Source organism: Lagenorhynchus albirostris, chromosome 2 (assembly GCF_949774975.1).
Source record: "Lagenorhynchus albirostris chromosome 2, mLagAlb1.1, whole genome shotgun sequence".
Taxonomy (NCBI): domain Eukaryota; kingdom Metazoa; phylum Chordata; class Mammalia; order Artiodactyla; family Delphinidae; genus Lagenorhynchus; species Lagenorhynchus albirostris.
The window spans coordinates 164225459-164244838 of NC_083096.1; positions in this window are offsets into that span (position 1 = coordinate 164225459).

Genomic DNA, 19380 nt, shown 5'->3' on the forward strand with positions numbered 1-19380 from the left:
CTGAACCCAAGCTCTCTAGTCATACAGATTTGGGGTCGATTTTTTATTTTTATTTTAAATATATATATTTTTTGATGTATGATATGTATGATGTATGTATGATGTATGTATGATATGTATGATATGTATGATGTATGTATGATATGTATGATGTATGTATGATATGTATGATGTATTGATATGTCTTTTTTTAAAGTCTTTATTGAATTTGTTACAGTATTGCTTCTGTTTTATGTTTTGGTTTTTTGGCTGCGAGGCATGTGGGATCTTAGCTCCTCGACCAGGGATGGAACCCGCACCCCCTGCATTGGAAGGCGAATCTCATCAACTCGGACCACCAGGGAAGTCCCTGGGGTCTATTCTTGACCCTGCGCTAACTAACTGTGGGTTGTAACATCTCTGATGCTCAGTACCTGCATTTGTAAAATGAAATAATAGCATCTCACTGGTTTGCTATAAATATTAAATTATATGGTGCATGTCGAGTGCACAATAATTTAAACATGTGTACATTTCCCATTTTACAGATGAGGAATTGAGCCTTGTTGAAACTTCCCTTGGCTCAGGATTGTACCTAAGGTCAAAGAGTGAGCCTAGAAGACACTGAAGAAACCTCTGGGTGAGGACTGGGGCTGCACAGGGTGAGCCAAGCTCTCCTTGCCCCTGTCAGTGGGAGTCACCCTTCTGTTCAGGAGCTCAAGAAGACATTAGCCACCCATGGTGACCTTCCCTGCCTCTGAGCTCTCGGTGCATAAACAGGTTGTGAAACAACCTGGGCAGTGACTCAGCCCGGGGCCTGTTCTGCTGGTCAATGCAGACAGGCTGGGGCTGTTTGGTTGAGCCTTGAAAGGACATCATGTCTGACAAACATGTTGCTTGTCAAAGCCCTGATGACGGTGTCAAGCGCAGACTGTGAACTCTGGTCCCTGAGGCGTCACAGATGACTGAACTGGGGTGCTTGAGTTGTAGACAACATCTCCTGGTTGTTAGTCTGGTCTAACAACCACCCAGGGCCAATGTCATGAAGAGGGAAATAGAGGCTGGGGAGCCTCTATTTCTCAAGAGGCAGCTTGACATTTTGGCCAGGGTCTGAGCTTTTGGTGTCCACATTGTACAGACCTGAGTTCAGATTCTGACTCTGTTGCCTATTGTCCTTGTGACCTTGGACGGATGGCTTACCCTCGCTAGGTTTCAATGTCCTTATTCTATGTAATGCCCACCTCACAAAATTGTCTTTTCAAGATAAAAGGTGTAAATTTCCTGAAACATGGAAAACACTCCATAAGTTGTTATTAGGATCCTGCCCCCAATCTGCCTCTTTCTCCACTTCAAACTGAAATTGCCCCTCCGGAGCTGAGGGTTTACACTATAGTGTCACTTTTCCACTCAGCCAGAAGTGGTGAAAAAGCAATCGGTATCACTCTCACAGATACATGCCCAAGGGCAGTTGTATCATTTCTATTCTGTTGATTACTGGATTTATTTCCTACTATTAGAAGAGAAAGAGACACTTTTTTTTTTTTTTTTTTGTGGTACGTGGGCCTCTCACTTCTGTGGCCTCTCCCGTTGCGGAGCACAGGCTCCAGACGCGCAGGCCCAGCGGCCATGGCTCACAGGCCCAGCCGCTCCACGGCATGTGGGATCCTCCCGGACCGGGGCACGAACCCGTGTCCCCTGTATCGGCAGGCGGACTCTCAACCACTGTGCCACCAGGGAAGCCCGAAAGAGACACTTTTAACCAAGGGGTGTGGTAGGTCAAAAATTGGTCCCCAAAGACATGCAGATCCTAATCTCTGGAACCTGTGAATGTTACCATATATAGCCAAAGAGACTTTGTAGATGTGATTAAGTTAAGGATACTGAGATGGAGAGATTATCCAGGTATGCCTTAAATGTAAACACAAGTATCCTTATGAGAGGGAGATAGAGGAATATTTGACTGCAAAAGAGGAGTAGGCGGGCTTCCCTGGTGGCGCAGTGGTTGGAGACTCCGCCTGCCAATACTGGGGACACGGGTTCGTGCCCCGGTCCCGGAAGATCCCACATGCTGCAGAGCGGCTGGGCCCGTGAGCCCTGGCCGCTGAGCCTGCATGTCCGGAGCCTGTGCTCCGCAACGGGAGAGGCCACAACAGTGAGAGGCCTGTGTACCGCAGAAAAAAAAAAAAAAAAAAAGAGGAGTAGGCAACGTGATGACAAAAGCAGAGATTTGAGTGATGTGACAGCAGGTCAAAGAATGCAAGCTGCCCCCAGAAGATGGAAGAGGCAAGGAATGAATTTTTCCCTGGAGCCTCCAAAAGAAATCAGCTCTGCCAAACCTTGATTTTAGCCCTATAAGACTCATCATTTCTGACTTCTGGCTGCCAGAACTGTAAAAGAGTACATTTCTGTTTTTTTTTAAGTCACTAAATTTGTGGTCATTTGTTGCAATTGCAATAGGAACCTAATCCAAGGCTGTGGTTGTCTTACTAATTATAAAAATGAATACTTGTGGTATATACCCACACAATGGAATACTACTTGACAATAAAAAGAAACAAAGTATTGACACATGCTACAATGTGGATGAACCTTGAAAACATTATGCTAAGTGAAAGAAGCTGATCACAAAGGACTACATATTGTATGGTTCCATTTATATGAAATAATTGGAATAGGCACATCTAGAGGGACAGAAATTATATCAGTGGTTGCTTAGGATTGGGAGGATGTGAGGCTTGGGGGGTGATGGCTAAGAGATGATGCAGGGTTTTTTGTGGGGGGAGTAGTGAAAATGTTCTAGAATTTATTGTGGTGACGATTGCACAACTCTGTGAACATACTGAAAACCATTGAATTGTACGCTCGTATGGTATGTGAATTGTATCTCGGTAAAATTGTTCCAAAATAATACTAAGAGCTAACATTTATTGAACTCTTGCCAGACACTGTGCTATAGTTTAAGAGCCTTCTCATTTAATACTGGAATAATAATAATATAATAACTAACCTTAGCACTGGCTACAGGCCAGGCACTATTTTAGAGCATTTTACAGAGATTAGCTCCTTTAATCCCCATATCAACCCAATAATTTAGATACTATTATTACCTCAATTTAAGATAAGAAGACTGAGGTACTGAGAGGTTACATAACTTGCCCCAAATCACACAGCTTGTAAGTGGTAGAATCACACAGCTTGTAAGTGGTAGAATCAGTCCAAGTCAATGGACTCCTGAGCTGGAGATCTTAATGATTTTGTTTGCCTGCAGTCACGCTTGCACCATGGGCCTGGCCCCTAGACTAGTTGATTGGATCTAAGGAACTTTCTATTTCCTAGCAGTTCTCTGCACTGCTCAGCTGCACTTCCTGTATCTTCATAATTGACTCCCCTTTTTAGCCTAAAGCTTAGCAGATTTCTGTTACTTACACTCAAAAGGGCCCTGATTCAGAAAAGGGCAAATTCCAACCACACCAGGGCAGAGCAGGGCCTTCCAGTGGACTTGGTGAGCCCAGAGCATGTTTTACTGACCCTGGCACCTGGGGGCCCCCAGAGACCACGTGCTGGAGAAAAGACTAAGCACTTCAGCCCCTCCCAGGCCAGCAGCTCAGCAGTCTTTGTTGCATGTGTTCCCATGTGTAAAGGCCCAGTGAATATTGTTTTTTAATTAAAAATAACTTGTGGGGTTTTAAAAAAAGGTACTATTACTAAAGCTCATTTACAGGCAATAGAATATTGTAATTAAAATCCTGGCCTCTGAACTCTGGGAAAGAGTTTGGCAGTTTCTTAAAAACTAAGTTCACAACCACTATACAACCCAGCAGTTGCAAACCTGTGCATTTATCCCAGAGAAATGAAAACTTCTAAGACAGAAACGTGTACGTGAATGTTTAGAGCAGCTCTATTGGTAGTAGCTAAAAACTGGAAACCACCCAGATGTCCTTAAGTAGGTGAATAGTTAAACCATGGTGTATCTATGGAATACCACTCAGCTTGGAGTACTACTCAACAGTGAAAGGAAATAAAATATTGATACACACAATGCCCTGGATGGACTTCCAGAGAATTATGCTAAGTAGAAAAAGCCGAACTCAAAAAGTTACATTTGGGACTTCCCTGGCAGTCCAGTGGTTAAGACTCCACGCTCCCAATGCAGGGGGCATGGGTTCGATCCCTGATTGGGGAACTAAGATCCCGCATGCCACGCGGCCAATAAAAAGGTTACACTTGGTACAATTCATTTGTATAACACTCTTGAAATGACAAAATTATAGAAATGGGGATCAGATTACTAATGCCAGGGGTTAAGGAGGGGATAGAGGCAGGAGGGAACTGTGTGTGGCTATAAAAAGGCAATGTGAGGAATCCTTGTGGTGATGGAATGTTCTGTGTCTTGGCTGTATCAATGTTGTGATAGTGTTCCTATAGTTTTGCAAAATGTTACTACTGGGAGAAACCAGGTAAAGGGTACATAGGATCTCTTTGTACTGTATCTTAAAACCGCATGTGAGGGAATTCCCTGGTGGTCCTCTTGGCTAAGACTCCAAGCTCCCAATGCAGGGGGCCCGGGTTCAATCCCTGGTCAGGGAACTAGATCCTGCATGCATGCCACAACTAAGAAGTCCGCATGCCTGCAACTATGAGCCCACATGCCACAACTAAAGATTCCACATGCCGCAACTAAGACCTGGCGCAACCTAAATAAATAAATAACTACTAAAAAAAAAAAAATCCTGGGCCCTATATCCAAATCACGCCTCCACCTTTTATCAGCTCTGTCTTAGAGTAGGTTACTCTTCCTCTCTGCCCTCAGTTTTTACTCACCTTACAGATATTTTTGTGAGAAACAAATGATATTATGCATATAAAATGTTAAGTACAGTACCTGCTACATTGTAAGAACTTAATAAATAATTCCACCGCTCTCAACATTTAGATCAATTTCTGTTTTTAGCTCCACAGTTCCAAGCACTGCATCCAGACATAATGTCGAGCTCCAAAAGATTGTAGTGGAACAAAGAAAGAATTCCTTTAAGTATCTCTTTCTCTCTTTTTTAAATAGCAGCTTTATTGAGAGCTTTATTTTAAATTCACCCATTTAAAATAAATAAGTCAATGGTTTTTAGTATATTCACAGATTTTTGCAACCATCACCACAATCAATTTTAGAATATTTTATCACCCCAAAAGGAAATTTAGCACCTATTAGCCATCACTCACTATTTCCCCCCCATATGCTCCCCAGTCCCCACCCTAGACAACAACAAATCTACTTTCTGTCCCTATAGATTTGCCTATTCGGGATATTTCATGTAAATGGAATCATAAAAAATGTGCTCTTTTGTGACTGACTTCTTTCACTTAGTGTAATGTTTTCAAGGTTCATTCATGTAAAATTTGTCAGTACTTTATTCCTTTATATTGCTGAATAATCTTCCATTATATGGATTTTCTTTATCCTTTCATTAGTTGATGGATATTTGGGTTGTTTTGGCTATTATACATAATGCTGCTGTGAACATTTGTGTATAACTTTTTGTGTAAACAGATGTTTTCATCTCTCTTGGGTATATACCAAAAAGTAGAATTTCTGGGTCATATGGTAACTCTGTGTTTTACCTTTTGAGGAATTGCCTGACTCTTTTCCAACGTGGCAGCGTCATTTTACATTCCTAGCAGCTGTATATGAGGGTTCCAGTTTTTCCACATTCTCCTCTTTTCTTTCTTTCCTTCCTTCCTTCCTTCCTTCTTTCTTTCTTTCTTTCTTCCTTCCTTCCTTCCTTCTTCCTTCCTTCCTTCTTCCTTCCTTCCTTCCTTCTTCCTTCCTTCCTTCCTTCCTTCCTTCCTTCCTTCCTTCCTTCTTCCTTCCTTCCTTCCTTCCTTCTTTCTTTCTTTCTTCCTTTCTTTCTTTCTTCCTTCCTTCCTTTCTTTTCTTTCTTTCTTTCTTTTCTTTCTTCCTTTCTTCCTTCCTTCCTTCCTCTTTCTTTCTCTCTCTTTCCCTCTCTCCCTTCCTTCCTTCCTTCCTTCCTTCCTGCCTTCCTTCCTTTCTTTCTCTCTTTCTCTCTCTCTCTCTCTCTTTCTTTCTTTCTCTCTCTCTCTCTTTCTTTCTTTCTTTCTCTCTCTCTCTCTCTTTCTTTCTCTCTTTCTCTCTTCCTTCCTTTCTTCCTTCCTTCCTTCCTTTCTTTCTTTCTTTCATTCTTTCTTTCTTTCTTTCTTCTTTCTTTTCTTTTCTTTTCTTTTCTAGAAACCGTTCCCGGAAGCCCTCCAGCAGACTCTCCTTCCTGTCTTATTGGCCAGAACAAGATCAGATGCATGGCTGCCCCTAAAACTATCACTAGCATTATCTTGACTGCCTTAGAGTTAAATCTTCAGCTCAGTTCTGGATGGGGACACATTCCCTAGGAGGTGAATACCTGGACAAACTTGGAGTTCAATGAACAAAGAGGAAAGAAGAAAGAGATTTGGGGTAAGTAACAACATTCTGTTACAATGTCTTTCAGGTCTATTTCTTACAAACTTATGAAAATATTTTAAACAAAACAAAAAAATGAGATCATATTGTACTATACATACTGTTTTTTAACTTGATTTATCACTTAATGAAACACTGAATATACCTTCTATGATCATACACATTCATTCATAACATGATTTTAATGGCTGAATGACATTTTAAGTTCTGCCACATACCGAAGCCTTTCTAGTTTGTCTTGGCCCGCTTAAAATCAGATTCATAGCAGTATTTAAGTTCTGGCTCAGAGAGAAAGCAATGGGTGATGGCAAACTAATTTCTTGGATTCTCTGTCTCTTTAACTCAAGGCAAGAACTCAGGTGCCCTCTTTCCCTGAGAAGAGGGATTGGGAGGCACTCCCTCTCCCTTCCCACACTTGGAATCTCTTTACCCTCTAGGGAGCTTCCTTCAGTAATTGTTACATCGCCTTCTTTTACTTTCTTGCTGGCTGTTTTCCCCTCGCTTTCATGTCTCTCTAGAGTCTATGTAGAACTCCTGAGAATGACATTTGAGACCTCTTATAACTGTATCAGTCAGAATTCTAGTTGCAAGGGCCAAAAAACCAACCTCATGTAACTGAAGAGGATTAGGTGAAGACTTCAGGCATCTCTGGATCTAGAGACTCAAAAACATTCATAAAGAATTTCTCGGGCTTCCCTGGTGGCGCAGTGGTTAAGAGTCCGCCTGCCAATGCAGGGGACACGGGTTCGTGCCCCAGTCCGGGAGGATCCCACATGCCCGGAGCGGCTGGGCCCGTGAGCCATGGCCACTGGGCCTGCGCGTCCGGAGCCTGTGCTCCGCAACGGGAGAGGTCACAACAGTGAGAGGCCCGCGGACCGCAAAAAAAAAAAAAAGAATTTCTCTCTCTAACTCTACCTCCGTGTCTGTCTGGCTCCCTCTTTCCTTTCCTTTCTCCTAGCCTCCCTAGTGAAACACAGCTTCTTTTTTCCCAAGAGTTCCAACAAATGTGCTGGGGAGGATTCTCACTGACCCAGCTTGGGTTATATGTCCATCTTTGTACCAGTCACTGTTGCGCTCTAATTGGCTAGACCAGACTTCATTGTGTGCCCACGTCTGGAGATATAAAGGTGGGGTTGGGCCTACCAGAACTATACAGAATCAGAGTAGGATAAGTGAATCTCTAAAGCATAATAGGAGTGTGCAGTTTCCAAAAAGTATAAAGGAGGCTGGGTAGGTAAATGCGGACATCCTTTCCAGGATATTTAGCATGGTACTCAGTTTGTCCCCAACAGTGTGGCCATGGGGGCTGTTTACAACTCAGTATCCATGCTGATCAGTTGATGCCATGCACTTCCAGTTTTTAACTATTTTGAACATACCGCTGTCCATTTCCATCAAACAAGCAGTCTTGCCCCAATTTATTAATGTTCTCAGCCAGACCATCTGTTCCTGCTCCCAAAGGCACACATCCTGTGGCCCAACCCAGTAGTTATACATCTCAGGACCTCACTCTGAAGGAAGAGTCTGGCTGTCTACTTTTAAGCTTACTCATCTTCAAAGAACACCGACTCAGTTACCATTTCCTCCATGAAGTCTTCCTGATTGCCCCCACCTGGAATTGACCTCCGCCCTGCCCTACCCCACCTGAATGCTCTTTATTAGCACTTCTCTTATCGTCTCTTTGCTTGGAATTAGACTTTTACCTGTCTTTACCTCCCTATGAGACTCTAAGCTTCTTGAAGAAAAGGACTGCATCTTATTCCTCTTTCTATTTCCTGAAAGTCTGTCACAGCAATCCCCTGCCACTTAATCAGTCCTGTGACATTAGGAAAAGCCCTTCCCCTCTTTGAGCTTTGATTTATTCTTTTGTAAAATAGGGATGATGGTGGTCCTTACCTCACAGCTTTTTGTGAGACCTGAAATACTCTTACATAATTTACTGAACATATACTATGTGTGTCATGATGTGCCTTATGAAGTGCAAATACCTAGTGCTAGCAGATCTGGGACTCAAATGTGCTTTTCTAAATCGGCTATGCTCCTAACCACTATTCCAAACAGCGTCCCATACTGGAGAAAGACAGTGCCTGGCACACAGTAGGAATACAGTGAACGTTGCTAAATGCTTGGCTGTGTTGAATTGAATCAAATTCTGCTTTGGCCCCGCTTTCCCCTGGACTGTGGTTTGCCCCTCTTCAGTTTATCCTACCTGTGTAATCAGACACGTGACACCTCCCTGGTGGGGGGTGCCCCACTTAATTTCTGCTGACCTGGAATGTGTCTTCCCAGCACTCCTGCAAACTGGGAGGAGCCCATGGGCTGTAAATTCTGGATCTGGGACATCCCAGAGGTCTTTGCACCAACCCAGACAGCAGCTGGAACTCCAACCGAGGGAGACGCTGCCTGGTGGGGGAGGGGAAATGTGTGCACCATCTCTTCCTTCCCCCCAGCAGAGGAGTCCAATGTCCAAGGCCTCCGGTGTCCTGTCTTGGACGTATTCCTCACCTTTTGGTTTCTGGGGAATTTGTGGAGATAACACCACTTCATCGTGAAACTCCTCACTTCGTAGCAACTTTGTGGCTAGATATTTGGGAAAAGGACCATGGGGAATCTGGATCTGCCAAATTCATATTCCTGTTCCTGAAAACATATTTTCCCCAAAGTTATTTGTTTTTCATTTACTGAGCAGTTGATATGTGCCAAGTGTTGAATTGAACACGTTATGTACATTATTTAATTCAGGATTTCTCAATCATGGGACTATTGATTTTCTGGATTGGATAATTCTTTGTTGTAAAGGACTGTCCTGTGCCTTGTAGGGCAGCATCCCTGGCCTCTATCCACCAGATGCTAGTAGCACCTGCCCACTTGTGACAACTGAAACATGTCTCCAGACTTTGCCAGATGCCCGGGGGGTGGCAGGGGGAGCGGCAAAGTCATTCCAGGGTGAGAACCACTGATTTAATGGAACAGACTCCACAATATACTGCGGAGGGGGGAAACAGATTGTAAAACAGACTGTTTACTATGTTGCCATTTTGTTAGCATATTTCGACATAGAAGGAAGATCTAGAAGATAAATTCTACAAAAGAATAACAGTAGTACTCTCTAGGGGTGGATTTTTTAAAAATAAATTTATTTATTTATTTATTATTTTTGGCTGAGTTGGGTCTTCGTTGCTGGGTGAGGGCTTTCTCTAGTTGTGGCGAGCAGGGGCTACTGTTCATTGTGGTGCGCGGGCTTCTCATTGCAGTGGCTTCCCTTGTTGCAGAGCACAGGCTCTAGGCACGCAGGCTTCAGTACTTGTGGCACGTGGGCTCAGTAGTTGTGTCTCGTGGGCTCTAGAGCGCAGGCTCAGTAGTTGTGGTGCACGGGCTTCGTTGCTCTGCGACATGTGGGATCTTCCCCAACCAGGGCTCGAACCTGTGTGCCCTGCATTGGCAGGCGGATTCTTAACCACTGTGCCACCAGGGAAGCCCCAGAAATTTCTTATAAAATTAAATATACAGTGACTTCCCTGGTGGCGCAGTGGATAGGACTCCATGCTCCCAATGCAGGGGGCCTGGGTTCAATCCCTGGTCAGGGAAATAGGTCCCACGTGCATGCAGCAACTAAGAATTTCGCATGCCACAACCTAGGGGCCCGCCTGCCGCAGCTAAGACATGGCGCAACCAAATAAATAAATAAATAAATATATATATTAAAAAGGCACTTCCATACTGTTCTCTATAGTGGCTATTACCATTAAAAATAAATGAATAAATAAATATACATTTACCACATGTCCCAACAATTTCATGCCTATGGTTTTACCTAAGAGAAATAAAAATCTATGCCCACACAAATAGTAGCTTTATTCATTTTATAATAGCCAAAACTACAAACAAATCAAATATCCATTAACTGGTGAATAGGTAAACAAATTGTGATGTATTCATGCAATAATATTGTATTTGGCAATAAAAAGGAATAAACTACTGATACACACAACAGCATGATGAATCTCAAAAGCATTATGCTAACTGAAAGAAGCCGGCCACAAAAGCTTGCATCATGAATACTTCCTTTTATATGAAATTCTAGAAAAATCAAAAGTATAGTGGCAAAGCAAAACCAGTGGTTCTTAGGGGATGGGATTGGGAGAAGGGACTGATATTAAAAGAACTCAAGGAACTTTTGAGGGGAGATTAAAATATTCCATATCATGATGTTGGTGATGGTTAGGTGACTGTATACCTTGGTCAAAACTCAATGAGCTGTACATTTTAAATGGGTAAATTTTATTGTATGCAAATTCTACCTCAGTATGGCTCACTGTAAAAGTTTTGATGCCGTGACAGACCTATTAGAATGACTAAAATGAAAAAGACCAAATTATACCAAGTGTTATAGTAGATGTGGAGCAACACGTGCTCTTGAACACTGTTGGTGAGAGTGTGAAACAGTACAAACTCTTTAGAAAACAGTTGGGCAGTTTTTTGTGAAGTTAAACATACATTTGTCATACAACCCAGCAATTCCACTTCTAGGTATTTACCCAAGAGGAATGCAAATTTATGTCCACAAAAGGATTTATAACTGAATATTCATAGCAGATTAATATAAGTAGCTCCAAACTGAAAATAAGGCAAATGTTCAACTGAAAAACAGAGGAACGGCCTGGGGTATATTCATACAATGAAGTAGCACTCAGCTATAAAAAGGAATGACCTCCCAATATAGAAAACTCATGAATAAACTTTAAAAACATTAGGCTGAACAAAAGAAACCATACACAAAAATATATATACTCTATAATTCCACTTATATGAAATTATAGAACAGGCACAACTAATCTGTACTTGAATGCAAAACTTTTTAAAAGGAATGGCAAAATAGGTCCATCAAAGATGTTCAAGTAGGAGAATTACATATACAAGGCTATGTTTGCGGAGATGACTTAACCCCTGTTTGATGTGATTAGAACAATGAGAAGACAATTTGGTTTTCTTTCTTATGTAATTTGTTGATTTTTCACATTTTAAAAACTAAAAATAAAGGTGGTGTGATGAATTGGGCGATTGGGATTGACATGTATACACTGATGTGTATAAAATTGAACCTGCTGTATAAAAAAATAAATAAAATTCAAAAATTAAAAAAAGCTAAAAAAAGAAAAAAGAGTTGCTGTATTACTCAGCCATAAAAAACAATGAAATAATGCCATTATTCAGCAACATGGATGGACCTAGAGATTATCATACTAAGTGAACACAGTCAGAGAAAGACAAATACCATATGATATCACTTACATGCGGAATCTAAAATATGACGCAAATGAACTTATCTACGAAACAGAAACAGACCCTCAGACATAGAGAACAGACTTGTGGTTGCCAAGGGGGAGGTGGGAGCGAGAGGGATGGACTGGGAGTTTGGGGTTAACAGATGCAAACTATTATATATAGAATGGATAAACAACAAGGTCCTGGGACTTCTTTGGTGGCGCAGTGGTTAAGAATCTGCCTGCCAATGCAAGGCACAAGGGTTGGAGCCCTGGTCCGAGAAGATCCCACATGCCGCAGGGCAACTAAGCCCGTGCGTCACAACTACTGAGCCTGCGCTCCAGAGCCCGCGAGCCACAACTACTGAGCCCGCGTGCCACGGCTACTGAAGCCCGCACGCCTAGAGCCCGTGCTCTGCAACAAGAGAAGCCACCACAATGAGAAGCCCACGTACCGCAAGGAAGAGTAGCCCCCCTCTACAAGGAAGAGTAGGCCCCGCTCGCTGCAACTAGAGAAAGCCCGCGAGTAGCAACGAAGACCCAACACAGCCATAAATAAATAAATAAATAAATAAATAAACTTATGGGAAAAAAAGAGGTCCTACTGTATAGCACAGGGAACTATATTCAATATCCTGTGATAAACCGTAAAGGAAAAGAATATGAAAAAGAATGTATACATACATATAGGTATTTATGTATAACTGAATCACTTTGCTGTACAGCAGAAATTAACACAATGTTTTACATCAACTATACTTCAATAAAATAAATATACAAAAGTAAAAAATAAAAAAAGAGTTGCTGCCAGTTATGTGGTCATCCCTCCTCTGAGCCCCAATGTTCTGGGAACACCACTTTTTGCCTTTTGTCCTCCTAATTGAGAGGTTGTAACTTCTTTCTACAGTTTTTTAGTCTCTGGGTTACCTCAGCATCTTTCTTTTTTCACCTTTATTCTCTTTTAGGATATAACTATGTATCTAATTCCCTGTACTAAATCTTATTTTATTTTATTTATTTATTTACCTATTTATTTATTTGGCTGTGCTGGGTGTCAGTTGCGGCATGTGGGATCTTTAGTTGTGGCATGCAGGATCATTTAGTTGCGGCATGTGGGATCTAGTTCCCTGATCAGGGATAGAACCTGGACCCCCTGCATTGGGAGCACGGAGTCTTAGCCACTGGACCACCAGGGAAGTCCCTTAAATCTTGTTTTTTCCTCTAACTGTGTGGCCTCTCCCGTTGCGTAGCACAGGCTCCGGACGCGCAGGCCCAGCAGCCATGGCTCACGGGCCCAGCCACTCCGCGGCATGTGGAATCTTCCCAGACAGGCGCATGAACCCATGTCCCCTGCAACGGCAGGCGGACTCTCAACCACTGCGCCACCAAGGAAGCCCATTATTTTTTTAAACAAGGAGTTGCTGTAATTTAGCCCAATAAAATGGGCCAGGTATTGTTTCATCATTAACTGTCTTAAATTTAGAGCAGACACTTCTCCTGATGATTTACTCTTTCTTTGATATAATGATTTTCTTCTTATTCAACAAGAAGAGACCCTGAAACAAAACTTTATCATTTCCCTCATTTCTTCCTTTTTAAAAAAATAAATTTATTTTTATTTTTGGCTGTGTTGGGTCTTTGTTGCTCCACGTGGGCTTTCTCTAGTTGCAGTGAGTGGGGGCTACTCTTCGCTGTAGTGCGCGGGCTTCTCGTTGCGGTGGCTTCTTTTTTTTGCAGAGCACGAGCTCCAGGCACGCGAGCTTCAGTAGTTGTGGCACCCGGGCTCAGTAGTTGTGGCTCATGGGCTTAGTTGCTCTGGGACATGTGGATCTTCCCGGACCATGGCTCAAACCCGTGTCCCCTGAATTGGCAGGCAGATTCTTACCACTGCACAACCAGGGAAGTCCAATTCTTTTTCTTAAAAATGTCTTTTCTTTAAAAATACTTAAACTAAATTTAAAATATTGCCTTACATGTAAGCCATCATCTCTCAAGGAGCAATCAAATTATCCACGTACCTCTTGTAACTTTGTAGGTATAGTTTTTTTGTTTTTTTGTTTTTTGTTTTGCTGTACGCGGGCCTCTCCCATTGTGGCCTCTCCCGTTGCGGAGCACAGGCTCCGGACGCGCAGGCTCAGCGGCCATGGTTCACGGGCCCAGCCGCTCCGCGGCATGTGGGATCTTCCCGGACCGGGGCACGAACCCGTGTCCCCTGCATCGGCAGGCGGACTCTCAACAACTGCGTCACCAGGGAAGCCCTATTACTAATTCTTTTCTCCAGTTAGTTATTGTCAAATTATCTAATGACTACTATATTCATTAGCAAATGCCTAGAATGAAATATTGTCCTAAGCCTAGTGAAGTAATACATTTTGTTGCATTTATGTTTTTGTTCTAATTTTTGAATGCAAAACTTCGTGATTTACTAATAAAGAAATGAGTGATTAAGAACAACAACGACAAACTAACCTGTAGTGACAGAAAGCAGAGAGTAGGTGTCTGGGCGACACAAGATAGGGGATTGGGGGACTCACTGCAAAGCACCACAAGGGAATTTGATTTGGGTGGCAGTTACGTAGGTGTATACTTTTGTCAGAACTCATGGAACTGTGTGCATTTAGAAAGTATGCATTTTATTGCATGCAACTTATACTTTAATGAGTTTTATTTGAAAGGAAAAATAGAACAGGGTAAAGAAATGCACATTAGAGGAGAATACCAACCTCGAAGGGAAGAAAGTAAAACCCAGAGAGTCTGGAGGGTCCTGCTTTTGTTGGTCTATGACTTTGGCTCTGAGCTTTGTTTCCCCCAAATCTTCCCCAAATCTTACCTATCTTTAAGTCCTAGCTGAAATGCTGCCACTTCTAGGAAAGTTCCCTGGCTTCCGCAGCCCACAGTGATTTATCTTTGAAGTCAATATTGATTCTGCATATTAAAACAAAAATCCTCCGTAAATGAGTACAGTGCTTTCAGTTTAAATGCTTTCAGCCCACTATTTCAGCTGATTCTCACCTTAACCACCAGTCAGGACAAGGATTATTCTACCCATTTTAGAGTTGGGAAGACTAAGGCTTAGGAAGGGAAGTAACTCACCTAAATATTACCGCCTCCAATTCCTAGGCCTCCAATGCTCCTTCCCCATTGGAGGAGTGGGTAGAAAGAGCACGGGTCGAAGAGTCTAGAACTCCTGCTAATTTGCTTGGCAGATTCCTGGGCAATATTAATATTGCTAGACCTCAGCTTCCACGGCTGTAAAATGGGTGAAATCCCTGCCTGCCTATGTCCCAGGGTTGTGGTTAGGATTGCCAAAAACAGTCCCTGGTTGGTGAATAAGTGATCAATAAGTATTTAATGCAATCAACACACATAAATTGAGCACTTAACTCTAACACGATGGCAGACAGTGGGGGTACAACAGCTAACAAGGAGACAGGCAAGAAGCAATAAAGATTATGAAAGGTGCTGAAGAGAAAAGGGGTGGAATTAGGTTGAAAAACAGGGATCAGGTCAGAACTCTGACGAGATGATATGGAGGGTAAGGACTGAAGGTTTAGAAAGAGCTAGCCCCCACACAGGCCTGGGAGAGGAGCAGTCTAGGTAGTGGGAATTCTATATTATCTTGCATTTCACAACTCCCATTTCACATATGAGGAAATTGAGGCTATTCATCTGAAATAATAACATTGACCCAATCCCTGTCTTCCGTTGAAGGGTGGAAGTAAATTAACTAAACAGGTACTCTATGAACATTTTCTCATTTGATCTTGACACTAATAATTTTTGATGGTAATGTTCCCATTTTATAGATGAGGAAATTAAAGAAAGTTATCAAAGGTCATATAGGTACTTGGTTCTGTTTACTTACGCTCTGCCTCATTCCAGATGGACTTGCACTCAGATTTGAGCCTTGTCTGACTCGTTCCAAAGTCCAAGCTCTCTCCCCGACACCAGATTGACGCTGAGAGTCTGAGAGCTGGCTACGGAACAGACAACTAGCCAGAGCAGAGGCTGAGTCCAAAACACGGGGAGGCTGTTATTTCTGTAGCACTGTTGCCCATATCCAGCACTAGACCAGGCCTCCTGGTGGATACGAACATATATTTCACACCTATTTTATTTATTCAGCCCCTACCACATGCCAGGTCCTGCTCTGGGCTCTGGAGATAAAGCAGTGAACATGCTAGACAAAAATCCTCTGCCTTCTTGGGGCTTGCAGTCGAGTGGGGAGATGAGTGAGCCCCACAATGGTTATAATATTAGACATAAAAAACGCCTTCCTAAAACAGAGGCGCTAGGTAAGCTTAGGTCAAAGGAGGAAGATGTATACTCAGGGTGGATTTGGGGAACCAGAGAAACATTTTTGGTTGAGGGGATTTTTTTCCTTTTTAATAAATTTCTTTCTTTCTTTCTTTTTGGCTGCATTGGGTCTTCATTGCTGCGTGCAGGCTTTCTCTAGTTGTGGAGAGTGGGAGCCACTCCCTGCCGCGGTGCGAGGGCCTCGCACCACGGTGGCCTCTCAGTGTGGGGTGGGGGCCTCAGCAGTTGTGGCACGCGGGCTCAGTAGTTATGGCTCGCGGGCTCAGTAGTTGTGACTCGTGGGCTCTAGAGCGCAGGCTCAGTAGCCATGGCACACAGGCCCAACCACCCCATGGCACGTGGGATCCTCCCTGACCAGGGCTCCAACTGTGTTGCCTGCATTGGCAGGCGGATTCCCAACCACTACACCACCAGGGAAGTCCGGTTGAGGGGATTTTTAGTCTCCATTCCATCATGTCCATCTGTAAAAGGGAGACAATACTAGGCTCTATAGGGCTGTTGTGAGGATGAAATGATGTCATGCTTGTGAATTACTTAGTGGAGGACCTGGCATGTAGGCCGTCCTAAATTAGTCTTACTACTTTCTTCACTCCTTCTTCTAATAAATGCTGTCTATTGCCTTAGTTTGGGCCGCTATAACAAAAATATCTTAGACTGAGTGGCATAAACAACATTTATTTCTCACAGTTCTGGAGGCTGGGAAGTCCAAGATCAAGGTACCAGCCAGTTGGGTTCCTGATGAGAGCCCTCATCCTCGTTGTGTCCTCACACAGTGGAGTGAAAGTGAGAGAGAAAACAAGCTCTCTCCTGTCTCTTCTTAAAAGGGCACTAATCCCATCATGAGGGGTACACACTCATTACCTAATTACCTCCCAAAGGCCCCATCTTCAAATAACATCACACTGAGGATTAGGATTTCAACATATGAATTTGAGAAGGACATGAACATTCAGTCCACAACATCTGTTTTGTAATAAATAAAATCTCCTTTGAAGACTTCCCATTGCTAACAGGGTAAAGTCCAGAATTCTTAATATGCCAGATCTGCCCTAGGCTTTCTTCTTACCTCACCCTTCCTCATATTCTCTCTGCTCCCTCTGCCCTGCCAGGCTGCCTTCCTGCTTCGAATTTTCTCCCATGCTGTTTCCTCTGCCAGAAATCTTTTTTGCTCTGCACGCCTTTCTCCCCTCCCATCCTTGCCCGGTCCTCTCTCATCCTTCATGTCCGAGGTATTTCTCTGGGAACGTTTCCTCTGCCGCACGCTCTCATGGCTTCCTGTGCTGTTTTTTCCCCTGTCCAGGACTCATCACAAGTATTTGTATGATGTTTGTCTTTAACACTGGATTTTAAAGTCCATGAGGGCCAGGACTGTATCTGTCTTATTCATTGCTGAACTGCCGGCATCCAGCAGGGTCTGTGACAAAGTAAACACTTGATAATTTTGGCATGAGCCAAGAAAAGGGGTTCCTCCCTGGAATGTGAGTTTACAAACTCGGAATTGGGGCAGAAGCTCAAGGCTTCCCTGAAGAGGAACCAACATTGAGGTCAGAGGTGATTCAGACAGGAGGGGAAAGAAATTCTTCTGCTATAACCAGCTGAGACATGGTTTTTCTCAGAACCATGACACAGGCTGACTTAAGAGAAGGTAAAGCATTCAGGCAGTGAGTGTACTTAACCTTCTCCCCAGAGATGGCAAGTGACTTGCCCAAGGTCTCCAGCCATGGGAGTGGCGATGGGAGTGAGGACCTTTTCTGGCCTTTTCAGCATTGCAGCTGTCGCCTCCAACCTCAGGAAGAGAAAGTTGTGACCGGAAGTTGTAGGCCTCTGACACAGGGTGGTGACAAACTATGACGAGGATCTGAAGGTTCAGGCTTGTGAGACCACAAGCAAGAAATTTCTCCTCTCGGGTCTTTATTTTCACCATCTGTAATAAGAGTGTCTTAGGATCCTTGGTGAGCAGACTCAGATGGAAATTTGCATACGGGAGGTTTAGTGGGGATCAGTATCATAGGACAGTGAGAAGCAGGACTGGGCAGAAGTTGGGCTGCAATGCAGCTGCAACATTGGCCTCAGCTGATCATGAAGGGAGCAGTACAGCTGGGACAATCCTTGAGTTGTTTTGAATGGAAGCAAAGGGGTCAGGTCTTTGCATACTCCTCTCCCATTGACGAGTCACTGGAGGCGGACCAGAGTGCCTGGAGGGGCATAACTGTGAGCTTGGCTGCTCCCTTCAACTGGGCAGTTCCCAGAGAGCCACTCAGCTGAGATCCTTCAGCAACCAACACTCCCAGTGGAGTGGGGGTGTGGGAAGGAATGCGTGCTACAGTCTGGGTTGCACACGACAGAATCTGTTACAGAGGAATGTAGATTAGCAGTTTTCTAACTGTTCCATGGAGGCTTCAGGTTCCAAAAAGGTGCTTCAGTGGGTGGGAAACTGCTCTTCTTCGATGTGTTTTAGTTTCTGCAGAAGCCCAACGTATTTCTTTGGAAGAAAAGCCTCTGATGATGCTACATTGTAAATACTCTGACAGCACCTCACGTCTCTCCTTTGAGGTGCTGATCACAATTATAATTGCAATAATTAGTTGTATAATGATCTAATGTCTGACTCCTTTACTAGATAATAAATCCCAAGAAGGCAGGAGCCATGCCTGTCATGTTCACTGTTCTGTATTCAGGGCATTTACATATTAGGAGCACAACATCTGGTGTTAAATGGAAGAATGACCTTGGCATCAGAACAGCAGGGAAGCTGTTGAAGTTGCACATTTCTGAGCTCTACTCCTAAACACGTGTCCTCTAGGAGATTCTAAAGCACAAAAAGTTTGTGAGCAACTTCTCCGTTCCACTTGTCCTAGGGCTCTGGTGAATGTTCGAAACCTGATGGAGGAGACTCACTCACCCAGCTCCTGTTTCTACCCACTCTCAGCAGCCCTCAATCCAAGCATGGCTTCAAATGTCAAACCAACCAAGAATCAAGTCACCAGAAACTTCTACTAACTCCAACCTGGGTAGACATGCCCAGGTCCTGGATTGCAGGTTGCAGAAGTCTAAAACAGATTCACTGGATCCAAACTGGAGCCAAGAGTTTTCAATTCCACATGCAAATCAGCTTGAACATGATTTTTAGAAATACAGACTGAGGGCATAGGGAGTTTGGGGACAAGAGTAATGCTCTGGATGGGACTTCCCTGGCAGTCCAGCAGTTAAGACTCTGTGCTTCCACTGCAGGGGGCATGGGTTCAATCCCTGGTTGGAGAACTAAGATCCCACATCCTGTGCGGCATGTCCAAAAAAAAAAAAAAAAGAGTAATGCTCTGGAGTCAGACTAACAAGGATTCAAATTCTATC